This window comes from Protopterus annectens, chromosome 5.part0 (genome assembly GCF_019279795.1).
Source record: "Protopterus annectens isolate FY-2018-M chromosome 5.part0, PAN1.0, whole genome shotgun sequence".
Classification (NCBI taxonomy): domain Eukaryota; kingdom Metazoa; phylum Chordata; order Ceratodontiformes; family Protopteridae; genus Protopterus; species Protopterus annectens.
Window position 1 is genome coordinate 160,325,727 of NC_056735.1, and position 15,000 is coordinate 160,340,726.

Genomic DNA, 15,000 nt, shown 5'->3' on the forward strand with positions numbered 1-15,000 from the left:
GGGGTGCGAACATCCTCATGTTGAGTAATAACAGTAGCCCTATCCTTGATTTCTTCAGGTATAGTTCCTGTATCAATGTGTACTGCATTAGGTTTTATACCTAGTAGTGGGACATAAACTTTATCACATCTCTTATCCTTTACTTCTTGTATAAGCTTGTCAAGAAGGGGTTCAGGGTAGCCCCTGTGGAGGAACATACTCTTTATTACACTACACTCATCTGCAAATTCTTCGTCCAGGGTAACCATTCTGGAAGCTCTCACCAATTGACCCTCTATAACAGATTTCTTTTGGTGGAAAGGGTGATTACTAGTGTAGTGCAAAAAAGTGTTAGAGTATGTGTTTTTCCTGAAGATCTTTGCTGTAAAGCTATTCAAGGTATAGTTCTTGTCCAAACAAATGTCCAAGTATGCAATAGTATCTGTGTTGAATGTAGACGTGAATTGCAAGAAGTCAGTAGTACTGTTGAGGTAATCCATAACCAGTTTCTTCATCCTTCATCGAATTTGGCTTTTGATTAACTAGGGTCAACAAATAGTGATTTGCTAAACTGGGTCTTCAATAAAGTAATATGGACCATTTAGGAGTGGTTGGTTTGCCCAACAAGGGGCAAAACTTAGAATTTCTACCTCTAACCACTTCTTCTTTAATGTCTAACAATAAACTATTGGGATAGCTTTGAGCAATAAATAAAGTAATCAGAAACTCTAACTCATTAAAAATAGATGTCCACACTAATGAGTTTAGATAGGCAAGCATTTGGCCCTTCACTATACCTCACTTTTGATGGGGTAGATGACAGGTATGAAAATGTAAATATGACCTGGAAAATGTTTACTTGCTGAAAATGTTAGAGGTGTAATTTTTGAGGACTTTGTTTTTCCCAGTGGTAACATCTAGATAGTCAATACTGTCAAAACTAATATGGTGTGTAAATGATAAAAAAGCAGTTGAAGTATCAAACACGTTTAAATTGTGACCACTGCTCAGGAGACCCCTTCCAAATAATGAGGATGTCATCCAGGTATCTGAAGTAAGCTGCCACCAGGTGAAACCACTCAGAGGTGAAGATAAAATTCTCTTCCCAGAAGTTTAACACTGTGTTGGCATAAATGGAGGTACACGCTGCCCCCCATAGCGACACCTGAAACCTGGTGGTAATATTCACCTTCGAAGTAAACAAAGTTATTCTGCAGTACTAATTTGAAAAGGGTTTCAATCTGTTTGATCTGGAGAGCAGAAGAGAATTCATTGTGTTTAAGTAAGGTAGCCAAAAAGTAATCCATGCCAATAGTGTGAGGAATAACAATGAAAAGATTGGTAACATCCTCTGTAATGAATCAATAGTCATTATTGTAGGGAACATGGTTCAAGTTTTCCATTAGTCACCAAAAATCTGTAAGAATGTGTAGTTTAGAGTCTAGCAGTTTTTTGCAAATAACATATATGAAAATAGAAATGAGTTCAGTCGTAGACCGTGTGGCAGCTACAATGGGTCTAAAAGGTGGATTTAATGTTTTTTTGTGGATTTTAGGAATCCCAAAGATAGATGATATAAGGGTATTGTTGGCTTTAACAAAACTGTAAGCTGGCAAATCAAATACACCTTGAAGTAATAGATCCAGTAGTGTTAGATCAAGTTTACTGTATGAAATATTTATTTCAGTTTTAGAGACCCTCTTGTATGTGTTCTCATCTGCCAATAATTCAGATATTTTAAATTAATAATCAAAAGAGTCTATAATAAGTATGCCACCCTCCTTATATGGTTTCATAATCCTGAGAGTTCTGTCACTTCTGATTGCCTGTAAAGCTTATCTCTTGGGGGAGTCAAGTTAAAGGACTTCAAAGCATGGTTGTTCCAATCGCTTTCAAAACCCTGTTCACAGACCCTTTCAAAGGCAGCTGCCATAAGGTTAATTGGAGAAAGGAAGCGTCTTTTCCTTTTCAGATTTAAATATGTTACTTCTGCAAAAGGTAAGGTGTTACCAAACAATAAACTTAAATTGAACAATCTGGTGTACAGCTTTATCTGGACCAGCACCTGGACAAGGTCCAGGCTAAAGGATGGAACAAAACTGAAACCTCTTTTAAATACAGAAGTCACAGGTTCAGAAAAGGATGTCTCAGTAAAATTTAAAATTTATAAATTATCCGTTGTAGCCATAGAGGTGGGGGTAATACTGAAGATGCCACCAGAACTGTATCATTCTTCTTGTTTTCCTCTTTCCGCTTCGCAGACGATTTGTGTTCCAGTTGTTGATGCTGTTCATAGGGTTGAAATGTACAGGATGTTCTCGTGAATATGAGTTGGAAGTGATCCTTTCTAAGTGTCACACTAAAGGGGATGCCACTGTGGTGTGGTCAGCATGGTAGAAGCTGCTGTTCCAACAAAGGTGGATCATAGGAATTAACATAACTGTTGTCAGTAAAAGATGTACCACCACTGTTCATGGGGTTGGGGTAAGCTCAGTCATTGTTGTATTGATTTTGGTCACTTCCAGTTTTTTAAGTTTATGTAACCTGTTGGATTGCGATGCCTTGTCAATCCTGGGAAAAATATTGTTAAACTGCTCATTGTATATATAGAAAAAAGCAAGTCATTGGTAATATAATTGTGTAATGCCTTAATGTCCAAGTTGAGCTTACTTAGTTTGGCTTCATTGTCGGCCTTCATTAATTCTAAAATTCTAATTTCAGTGCTATTGAGTAAACTAATAAGCTCTTTAAAGAGTGTAGAGTCAGAAATGAGACCGTTTGGGTACTTTCACAGTTGGAGACCCTTGGGAACAGTACGTCTCCATATACATTCGGCTAGATAAACATTTTCCAGCTGAAAAGCTTTCCTTTTTCTTTAATTTTTGTTCAAAAATATTAAAATGGATTTGCAGGGTAGCATTAGGGGCAATATTTTTAGTTAAAAGTCAAATGGCTCATAGGAATGTAACCAATGTTCAAAATTACCTTATCCAGTAATTACGGGGGGGGGGGTTCTGCTGTTACACTCATTCCTAGAAATGTAAATCAGACTTCACTCAGTTAAAACTGTGTGATACAAATGTCTATAGCATCATCTAGAAATGTAAAAAATATTGTATTTCTTATTTACATTGCCATCATATGCTGTTGTTAAAATAAGTGCTCAAAATAAAACATATATATCTAGGTGCCCTTTCCCATGCATTTCCTGTATTTATACTGCCATGGATTCCCATTAATGAATGACACTCACATCTCCTATCCCACAGTACAGCAGCATCACAATACTTATTTATTGTTAATTTTATTTATTTATTTGCATTTGTTTAAATGGAAGTCTACTGGGCCAGGTTGAGCCTGTTTTCAGTAGAGGCCCGGGGAGAAAAGCTCCAAAAACAAACAACATGATAAAGCTAAAGAATCAAAATACAAAAATCAAGCAGTGATGGTACAAAACACTACATTACAGAATAGGTAACACAATAAAATAGATAATACTAGTTGTACAGATGTTAGATTTTATACAAGCCAGACAAGAATACAATTGATGACATGGGATAATAGCAAATGTGTGAACAATACAGTATTGCAGTTTTGCAGTAGAGATGGAAAAATAGAGAGCAGCAGATTAAATATTCTGAAAGTAAGGTATAGGATGAATAGAAGATATGGTAGGAAACTGATATAGTGGACTATATGTGGCTGGGTGGCACATGTTGGACTTAGTAAGTTGAAAGCACTGAATGTATATATGAGAAGTCTGAGCCATAAATGAGATGGGAAGGAAAAATAGGAAGGCTAAGTATATTGTTTTTTTTTATATAGTCAGTGAACAGTTAGCTGTTCTGAAATCCAGAACCTCCAGTTTTTGTTATGTGAATGTTTGTGGTTAGGTTGATTGGCACTAGTCTCCAATTAGTAGTCCACTGTCAGATCTGTGGACTGCTAATTGGAAACTAGTGTCAAATCACCTAACCACAAAATTCACATTAACTGGAGGTTCTGGATTTCAGAACAGCAAACTTTGATAAGATGGAATAGTACTTCAGAAAACTGGTAACATGCATAGATGAATGATAAGAATGTTTTTATTGTCAATATTCACCGCAGGATGATTGCACTCTCAGATCTTTCCTCACAGCAAGAGTTTCTCTGGTTCGATTTTCGGCTGAGGTGCCTTCTGTGTGGAGTCTGAATGTCCTCCCTGTGGTCACGTAAGTTTCCTCCGAGTGCTCCAGTTTCCTCTCACATCCCAAAGACATGCTACAGGTGGATTGGACACTAAAGTGGGTGTAGGTGTAAGTGTGTGCATGTGTGCACCTTCTGTGGAAGACTGGCTGGCAATCTGACATCATAAAACTCCACTGCCAATTGTTATTCAAACTGTTGTTCCACTGTGGTGACCCTTAATTGGAAAAGCCAAAAGATGAAGAAGGTCACTATCAGATCTGTTCCCATGTCTCCCTCTGCAGTTCAGAATATCACATCCAAGCTGCATTTAATGAAAAGTTCTAGTAATAAGTGTCTGGGGCCTGTGACATTTTGAGAGTTAAAAATATTCATATTCCTTCAAATTAACATCTAACATACTAAAGTCTCCAATCAATAAAAATTCCATTTTCTCTCCCCTAAACAATGTATTCTGTTATTTATCTCAGTAGTCTCATCATGAGGAAGAGCTCAACATACAACATCTGTGCTAAATGTGTCATTTACAGTCTCTTCTGTCACTCACAGTATTTCCCCTCCAACCCGTTTGTTACACCTATTGCTTTCATCCCTTCCATTTTATAAAATAACACAAACCTTCACTTTTTTGTTTTATCCTCTCTGCTTTTCCTCTATATTACGTGTTTTAGTACATCTGACTGCTAATCATAGTTCTCTGTATACTGTATTTACATTACAGACACAAAATCAAGACAATGTTCCTTCAAAGTCATATTTTTAATACTGAATTCTTGTTTTTCACCCTCCCTTTCATCCATTTCTTTTGTATTTTTCTAGTCAATTATTGTCTTACCTGTGTTGATACAAGGTGTACCTTTCTTTCTATTATTGAGTTTCATATTTTATTTTACTTTCTGTTGTGAAATATACATCACAGACTACATGTATCAACAGTGAAGACTACAATTTCCCTGTTGTTCTGTACTTCTCTTTTGGTGAGTTTATATTTTGATGATGCATTCAATGGAAAATTCCACCTTCTCATACAGTTTAACTCAACTATTAGGCTGCTTTGGTTCCAGTATTGTGTAGGTACCAGAAAGCAGCTTGTACTTTATACCTTGGTTGTTAGCATAATAGTGAATGTGTTTACTTTGCAGATACAAGGTGCACGGTTTGATTCTCACATGGGATAACTGGACAGGCACAAAAGGCCAGCTAGCCAAGTATGAATCTATAAAATTATTAGGGGGAGTGGGTTGGCATAATGGTTAAGGTGTTCACCTTACAGACACAAGGTGCACTGTTCGATTCTCACATGGGGTAATTGGCTAGGCTTAAAAAATGGCCCACAGGGGCAGTTAGCCTAGTACTAATCTCTGAACCTATAAAAACTTTCATTTCCTTTCCTTGGAATCAAAGGAAGGGAAAGACCACCCACTTTTTTAAGCTTAACTTCTCACATAATGTGAAGAGGAATTTGTCTACACCTGCATGACATATCACAGCCACAGATTTCCAGCTGCACCCCTTCCCCAAAATAATATGGTAATGCTGCCACCAATCAGAGTGTCTTCATGCCCTTCTAAAGGGGGGTCCAGTTATGAAAATTAAATATCAAAATAAATGATAGCTATGACCAGAACAACCAGACTCTCTAATCTCTAAAGAAAAAACATTGATTTCCAACCAGAATGTAAAGTAATGAAAAATATTTAATAACTAAAATGATTTCAAGAATGTAAATCAATAACTGTCAATAAACACCAGAACTCAATCACCAGAAATATAAAATTAAACTGTAGGATAGAAGCCTATCATTCTATAAAAACTCTATCTGAATAACTAAACTTTTCTAATCTAACTAGAGAATACTGTCCCTCATCTTATCTACTGCATAACAGTAAGGCAAAGGCAGGCTTATAGTTTTTGGTGCATTCTCTTTTCTTCAGGTATCACTGCACAGCACTGTAATTGATTGCAGCTCTTCACAAACTGCTCAGTACTTGACAAACTGCTCAGTACTTGACTAACTGCGCAGCTTAATAGTCTCAACTGTCTTATTTTTTTTTAAAAAAAAATAACAGTCAGCTGTTTGAAAAAAGTTTTTTTTTCCTGTCAGTCAGCTGTTCAAATAATCACATAGCAAGCAGGAACATTCTAATGACATCACCTACTGTTCAGCTGATTCTCCACAGTACTTTAGAATCTCCCTCTCAAACATGCAACTAGAAATGTATCAAAACACTGACAGATTCTTTAAACATTCATTTTAAACAGGGAAATACTCAACATTTTAAATACTTATTTACATTTTCACAATTAGGCATGCTGGCATACAAGTTAATCTGAGAATATATACAAATCCCCTGCCAGACATGCTAACACAAATGGCAGTGTTTTAATTTTCTTCACATTTCTCCTCCTTATGACTCAAGCAGAATTTTCAAGTGACCTTTGAAAAATGACACTTGAAAAAAAAAATCGGTCTACCTGGGAATATTAGCCCACTCCTCTCCTGGACAATCCATCCGCATTGGCATTATTAAACCCACTGTGATGTTGTAGGGTCATATCATACACTTGCAATCCTAGATTCCACCTCAGTAACTTGGCAGTTTGCTTACTGACCCTATTAAGTCATGGTAAAGGGTTATGATCTGTCAGTATAGTGAGTTTTCTCCCATAAAGATTGGGCTTCCGCTTTTGCAATGCCCACACTATGGCCATTTTTTTTTCTCCACATCTCTGTAAAACTCTTCTTTAGGTTAGAGTCCATGGCTCAGATATACCACTGGGTACTCTTTTCCTTCTGTCATAATTTGAAGCATCTACCTGTACAATAAATTATTTATTGTAATCTGGGCTGGCTAACACAGGGGGTCATCCCAAAATCTCTTTAAGTTTTTGGAATGCCTGTTCACAATCTGTGGTCCACACTATATTGTCTGGTTTATTCTTCCTAGTTAGGTCAGTAAGGGGTGTAGTTATGGTACTGTAATTGGGCACAAATTTCCTATAGTATCCTGCTGTCCCTAGAAATGCTCTCATTTGTTTCTTAGTAAAAGGAACTGGCTACTCTTGAATAGTTTCCACCTTGACAGGTTCTGGCCTAATTTTACCACTTCCCACTCTGTGTCCTAAGTAAGTGACCTCTGCCATACTCACTTGACACCTACTGGGTTTAATGGTTAATCCTGTCCTACTTAATCTATCCAAGACCTCCCTCACATGTTGGTCTGCAAATGCCCGTAGCATAGTCTTCAATATAGTTTAACCTCTCCACAAGACCATTACTTTGGGGATAGCAGGGAGTGTTATTTAAATGTTTCACTCTACAACACTTCCACAGACAAGTCAGCAGGTCTGACATGAAATTGGCACCTTGGTCAGTCAGTATTTCCTGTGGAAAGCCTAGTCCGCTGAAAATTTCTAGCAAAGCACTTTCCACCTTTTCTACATCAATATCACCTGGAAAAGAATTAGTGGGAACAATAGCTAGAAGTGGCAGACATTAGGCTCTAGACTCTACTAACTACCACACTACCTCACCTTCTAGCCCTCCTTTAGGAGTTCACTTTCTATACAACAAAATTTCTTTCTCTGCATCAGTATCCCCATCAAAAGGAATATTAGGGACTATAACTAGAAGTGGCAGATGGTAGGCTCCAGGCTCTAACAAATGCCACACTGCCTCACCTTCCAGCCCTCCTTTAGGAGTCCACTGTTTATACAACAAACCTTTGTTCCCATACACAGATTCTCCTCTTCCTTGAACCTCGGGTGCTTCCTTAGTAATCTCCTTCAAGCTTTGTACAGTAGGGTCCATAAATTGAGCCTGTCTCAACTGTACATTTGCGACCCTCATACGCTCCCCTTCCACAGAAAGCCTAGTATTTTCCAACAGCTCTACCTCACTGTCACTCTGAGTACTATCACTCACCTCCATCCTTGCAGTCACCATGTGCAAGGGAACATCAGTACCTCCCAGCAGCTGTGGCTCACTTTCAGACATACTGCTACAGAATAGCTCTTCTCTGAAACAGCCACCACACTAGTCCTAGCTTCAAGTATGAGATCTGTCGGGTTGTCTCCCAGACTACTGGATCTACATACCTATCTCCCAGCCTGAACTGCATGCACATAAGGCACTACATCATCACAGTCATTCCCTATCAGGAGCTGCAGGAATATTATTAAACACAAGCTCCCCTTCCACAGGAAGCCTGGTAACTTCTGAAAGTTGCGCCTCGCTGTCACTCTGGGTATCATAACTCACCTCTATCCTTGCAGGCACTGTGTCCAAGGCAACATCAGTACCCACCAGCAGCTGTAGTTCACATTCAGACTTTCTGCTACCAGACAGCACTTTTTCTGAAACAGCCACCATTCTAGTCCCAGCTTCAGATATGAGATCTTTCTGGGTCTCTCCCAAGCTATCAGACCTACATGCCCTTCTCCAAGCCTGACTGTGTGTCACCGCATGTACACAAGGTACTGCATCATCAAAGTCATTTCCTATTTGGACATCTGCAGGAATATCCTCGGACACAATTACTTGCTTGCTTCCTCTTCCACCCTCACAGTCAAGCTGTACCCTAGCCAAAGGTATTTGGAACGGGGTCCATCCTAATGGTCTGACTGGAGTGAACTGCCCAAGCAAGTGCTGCTGTTCCCTAACCACTGCTGGCCTCACAATGGTTATATCAGAAGCTGTGTCCTTCTTAGCAGTTACATGTTTATCATCTACTAAGATAGAATATACATTTTGGTGATAATTTGTCAGCCCACTTGTTTCTAAACAACTTACCACTGGCACTTTGTCATCGCAACTTGCTGCCTTTCTAACCTTCTGTTTCTCACCTTGCCTTGATGGACATTTGACTGCTATGTGTCCCCTCTGGTTACACTTGAAAGATCTAATGCCTAACCATGCACTTGGATTAGTAGTTTCTCCCATTACTGCTTTACTCTGCTGGAGTGGTTTAGACTTCTCCCCACGTGTTCCCTTATGTTTGTGTTAGTAGCACAACAGGTAGAATACTTGCTTTAGATGCTGAAGGCTGTGGGTTCTATTCCCACAGTATGTGGCTGGATTGCTGATGCTGTACTGTGTTGTATGTTATCACTCCATGCCACACACTCCAGGGACCTAAACCTCATTACCATAATAAACAGAACATGCTGGAGGGACAGGTTCCTAACCCAGAAACTTCCCATATTCTGGAACAAACTTCCCATTCACATCAAGCAGAGCACTACACTGGCCCTCTTTAAGAAAAATCTTGTTGAGTAAATGGGCAATAGGAAGTTCACCCCAGGGATCACTTAGGTGGCCTTGCTTGACAGGGGCACTGGGAACTAACTTTGGGCAGCATGATGCCAGGGAATCTTCTTGGGCTAGGCTTATATAGGCTCCAGGGCCATTAGCCTAGTACACACCTATGAAGCTATGTCCATTTACAGCACTGGGTATCCCTCTCCTATGCAGTGATACTCTGCTTGCCAATTAGAGATCCCCTTTTCTCCCCAACTCCTCTGCAGAGTTGCACTCACAGTCTGCTAAGCAGAAAGTACTCAAGGCTTGTTCCCTCGCCAAAAGGTCTGCTTCAAAAGTGGTGAACTGACACCCACCCATTACCCATCTGTGAAAGTAAGTACTTATGTCAGCAATACAATCACATACACTTTCATCTGGCTTGCATCTATGTTCACAAAACTTTTTTTCTATAAGCTTCAGATGTTAGTTTAAAACAACCTAGAAGACAGTTCTTAACTTTAACAAAATTCAAACAAGCTACATCAAGCAATTTTGATATGGCCTGAACAGCTTTACCATGGAGTAAGGAAGTCAGGAGCCGAACCCAGAGCTCAGAGTCAACATCATTTTGTCTACATATGCTCTCAAAAATATGAATAAAACTATCAAAGTCATCCCCATCCCTGTACTGAGGAAAAAGGTTGCTGACCTGTACAGCTTCTGGGGTCTGATTATTCCCTTCCCCATTACCTCCATGACCCTCTCAAAGGGTTTGAGGCTCCATTTCACACTGACACTGTCTCTTGTTTATTTCAGCTTCTAAACACCTCAGTATCTCTTCATATTAATGCTGTTTCTCCTCAGCCTGCAGGCATCGCATCCTCTCCTCAGCCTCCTGTCATCTGGCTTACAGTTCATGTTGACACCTTTTGTCCTCACCCTCCAGACGTTGGTTCTCTAGGCACAGTTTCTCATCAGTGTCTGGACTTTTGAGATCCAGGTGCAATATCTCTAACTCCAGACAGATTATTGGGTCCTCAGAAGAAAATGTGGACTGTCCTGTCTCGGCAGACTGCACATCACCCACACCAAACTGGATATCCTCTGAATGGCTGGTCTGAGCTGTGGCTGCAACCAAGGCTGAAATTATTGCTTCCTTGGTTAGGCTGGCATGCACACATCCTCTGGCTTCACACTCCTTAGCCAACTGTATCTTTGTCAGCTTGCTAAAATCTTCTACTGACACCCTTACCTACTATCCCGGATTATCAGACTAAAGACAATAAATAAAACTGTGGTGGATTGAAATTCTGAATGTCTACCTTGTGGCTGTCAAGAGTGCACACCTTAGTGACAACTACCCAAAGGCTATTGCTGCCACCAATAAATGTGACATTCAGCTATATCCCACCAGACTGCCACCAATCAAATGTGACATCCCCCATTTGAAACCTGGGTCAGCAATTAATGTGCCTCAATCCTCACCACTGACTTCAGTGTGGGAGCGTTACATAAACAGAAGTAATATTTCACAATTTTCCCCTAAGGGCACAACAAGAACATTCTCTATAATCTGGTACTGGACTGTATACTTCTATCCACCCCTAATATAAGTTCTTATTACATACTTCAGAGCAATGTGTCCCAATTTAAGACCTCTAATACACTCACACTCAAAGTAAATTTAAATCTCACACATCCAAACACTTCTGGGAAAGCCTGACACAGATTTCCAGCTGTTTCCCTTCCCCAAAATAATATGGTAATGTTGCCACCAATCAGAGTGTCTTCATACCCTTCTAAATGGGTGTCCAATTATGAAAATTAAATATCAAAATAAATGATAGCTATGACCAGAGCAACCATGCCTTTGAGGGGACCTGGAGAGTATCAAACAGGTATATAAACACTCTCTAATATAAAGAAAAAAACACTGATTTCCAAACACAATGTAAAGTAATGAAAAACGTTTAATAAAAGGTAAAATTATTTCAAGAAGGTAAATAAATAACTTTCAATAAATACTAGAATTCAATCACCAGAAATTTAAAATTAAACTGGAGGATAGAAGTCCATCATTCTAGAAAAAATCTGTCTGAATATCTAAACTTTTCTAATCCAACTAGAGAATACTGTTCTTATAATCTAATGCATAACAGCAAGGCAAAGGGAGGCTTATAGTTTTTGATGTGTTCTCTTTTCTTTGGGTATCACTGCACAGTATTGTAACTGACTGCAACTCTTCACAAACTGCTCAGCACATGACAAACTCAGCACTTGACAAACTTCTCAGTACTTGACTAACTGCACAGCTTAACAGTCTCAACTGTCTTATTTTTAAAAAATAACTGTCAGCTGTTTGAAAATGTTATTTTTTTCTGTCAGTCAGCTGTTCAAATAATCACCTAGCAACCAGGAACATTCTAATGACATCACCCACTGTTCAGCTGATTCTCCACATTACTTTAGAATCTCCCTCTCAAACAAGCACAATTAGAAATGTATCAAAATACTGACGTATTCTTTAAACATTCTGCTTAAACAGGGTAATACTCAACATTTTAAAAATGTATTTAATTTTCACAATTAGTCATGGTGGCGTATAACTTAATCTGAGAATATATACAAATCTCCTGCCAGACATGCTAACACAGATGACAGTGTTTTCATTTTCTTCACAGAGGGTCCTGGTGGTGGCAGTTTGAAAAGGGTAGATCAAACTTTCTTATTCACAGATATTCCCAAGGAAGATCAGATATATAATTCCTATGATGTGTCTTGAGTCTGCCCTAAGGCTTCCTCCACCAGGCCATGACTAGTACACTTACAATGGGGCAACCTCACAAGTTGCCTAAACTGCCTCAGTTGACTCCTCCCAAACTTGAGGTGCAGTGTCTATATTCAAGAATCTTCTTGATTGAAAAGCTCCACATATTCTAAGGGAGGCCAACTGCCTTGTGAAGGCAACTCATTTCATTTCTCTTCTCTTCAATTTCTCTTCTCTTTTTTTCATAGGTTCATAGGTTCATAGGTTGGTACTAGGCTATTGGCATTAGGGCCTATACAAGCCTAGCCATAACAATTCACTGGCTATTTCTTCCCACAATATTTACTTCCCTGGACCCCTGTCTAGCAGGGTGACTGAAGTGATCCTCGGGGTGAATTTCCTATCTCCCATCCAATCATCAAGGTTCCTTTTGAAGAAGGCCAAGGAAGCGATCTGCTTGACATGCATGGGTAGTCTATTCCAGAGTATGGGGAGTCTCTGGGACAGGAAACTATCCCTCCAGCATGTTTTGTTCATTGTGATGACAAGGTTTAGATCCCTGGAGCATGTGGTTCTGAGGGATTGGGATTTCTTTAAGTGGAACATGTCCAACAGCTCAGGGTTTGACATGGCCTTGTATGTTAAGCAGAGATCGTCTCTGAGTAGACGATATGCCACAGAGTATAGCTGGAGTTTTTTTAGATGGTCAGCATAGGACATCTGCTTTAGGCCTGTGATTCTTTTAGTGAGGTATTTCTGCGGCCTTTCCAGCTGTTGCAGATGTCTTGTGAGGTACATACCAAATGGGGCATTGTATGGGTCTAATGAGGGATGAGTATAGTGGGACAATTACCTCCTTTTTTCTGGATGAAAAGCCCTTAGTGATGAGGTGTGCCACATAGAAGGATTTCCTGAGTGTTGTGGCAATGTGGTTATCAAAGGTAAAACCACTGTCCACCTGTGTCCCTAAGTCTTTCATCACACTTTCAGTGTTTAGTGTACTGTTGTCTATGTGGTAATTCACGGGTACATGCTTTTTCCCAAAGGGGATAACTCTACATTTCTTGGCATTGAGCTTGAGCCCATGGCTCTGGCACCAAGCATCTGTTTCTGTAAAGCCCTTTTGTAGAATATCCACATCATTTGTGGATTCAATAATGGCTCCCAGTTTGCAATCATCTGTGAACTTTGTGAGCCAGAGTCCCTTAGTGTTGGCCTGTACTTCAGAGAAGTAGATGCCAAACAAGAGCGGTCCCATGACTGAACCCTGAGGTACTCCACTTGTCTGGAGCTGGATTTGGAGTCAGCTACTTTTACAGTCTGGGTTCTGTCAGTAAGCCAGTTGGCAACCCATCGAGTGATGTAGGGATTTCTGCCCGGCTTAGTAAGTTTATCTATGATTCCAGAGTGGGGGATGGTGTTGAAGGCCTTGGCAAGGTCCAGATAGGCTGTGTGGACCACCTTACCCTCGTCCACAGCTCTGGAGACTGATTCAAAGAAGTCAATCAGGTTCAGGAGAGAAGATCGGCCCTTCAGGAACCCAGACTGGGTGGGGTCCAGTGTTTGAAGGTTGCCAAAGTCTTTGTTTATAAGTTCCATGATAATGCATTTCATGCCCCTGCAGATCAGGCTGTTCAGACTGATGGGACAGTAGTTCCCAGAATCCAAGGTGGATCCCCCCTTGTGGAGTCAGATAACTGTAGCTGTGTGCCACTCAGTGTCACAAAGCCTGAGGTGAGGCTATGATTAAACATGACAGGTGAGGTGCCAGTTCATTTTGTAGTTCATGTAGTACACAGTCCGGGATGTCATCTGGTCCCATGGATGCTGTATTCTTAGCTTTGGAGAGTGTGGTTTCTACCTGTGTGGCCATGATTACCAGAATTTGGCAATCTTTTGGTATAGAGATGGGCCCTTTTGGGGATGAGAGGAGGGTGAAGTTGGCACTAAATCGAGCTGCCAGGATATTGGCAATATCCTTGGGATCAGTTTATTTAATGTCATTCTGTTGTAGCTTAGAGCATATCTGAGCATTGCCATTTAGATTTTTGACATAACTATAGAATGCCTTGTGGTTGTTTTTGGAAACTTTGGCAATTTTATTTTCATAACTTGCCTATGGTGGATTTTATGAGGGATCTCAGCTTCTTACTGAGGCTGGTAAGGGAGTTTTTTGCATCCTGGGATTTTCCTCTTTTCTGCAACAGTTTCTTCCTTCTGTTGTATAGTTTGTTTATGGCAGGAGACCACCAGATTGGCTTCCTTTTTTGGAGGAAAGCATCTTGGTTCTATTTGGGATGGCACTATTCATGCACGAGTGGATGTGCCCGTACAGTGCCTTAGTGTAGGACTCAGCAGTTGAACTTTCAGCTCCTGTCTGCATGGGTGTCATGAAGTTTGTCACGTCTGACTTGAGTAGCTTGAAGTTAGCTTTGGAGAAGTTTTCAAGTTTCCTTACTAGGGGTGGGGGGTGGGATGTGGATGTCAAGGGTGATTTGCTTATGGTCAGACCTGACCAATGAGGGGGTGACCACTGGAGTGGAGTATCTATCTCCCATGTTGGTAATGACCAGGTCTAGGATATTGGAGCCCCTGGTGGGACAATGGATTAGCTGATCCAGGGCGTTGGAATTTATGAATTCCAAGAACCATTGGGAAAAGGTGTTGGTACCCGAGTAGTTTTCCCAGTTAATGGCAGGGTAGTTGAAATCACCCAGTATTAAGGTGTTTAGTTGTATCTTAATATTTTCCAGTATGTTTAGAAAGGTGTAGTGAGAATCTTGGGGCATGGCGGGGGATCTGTAGCAAGCTACAATTTGGATTG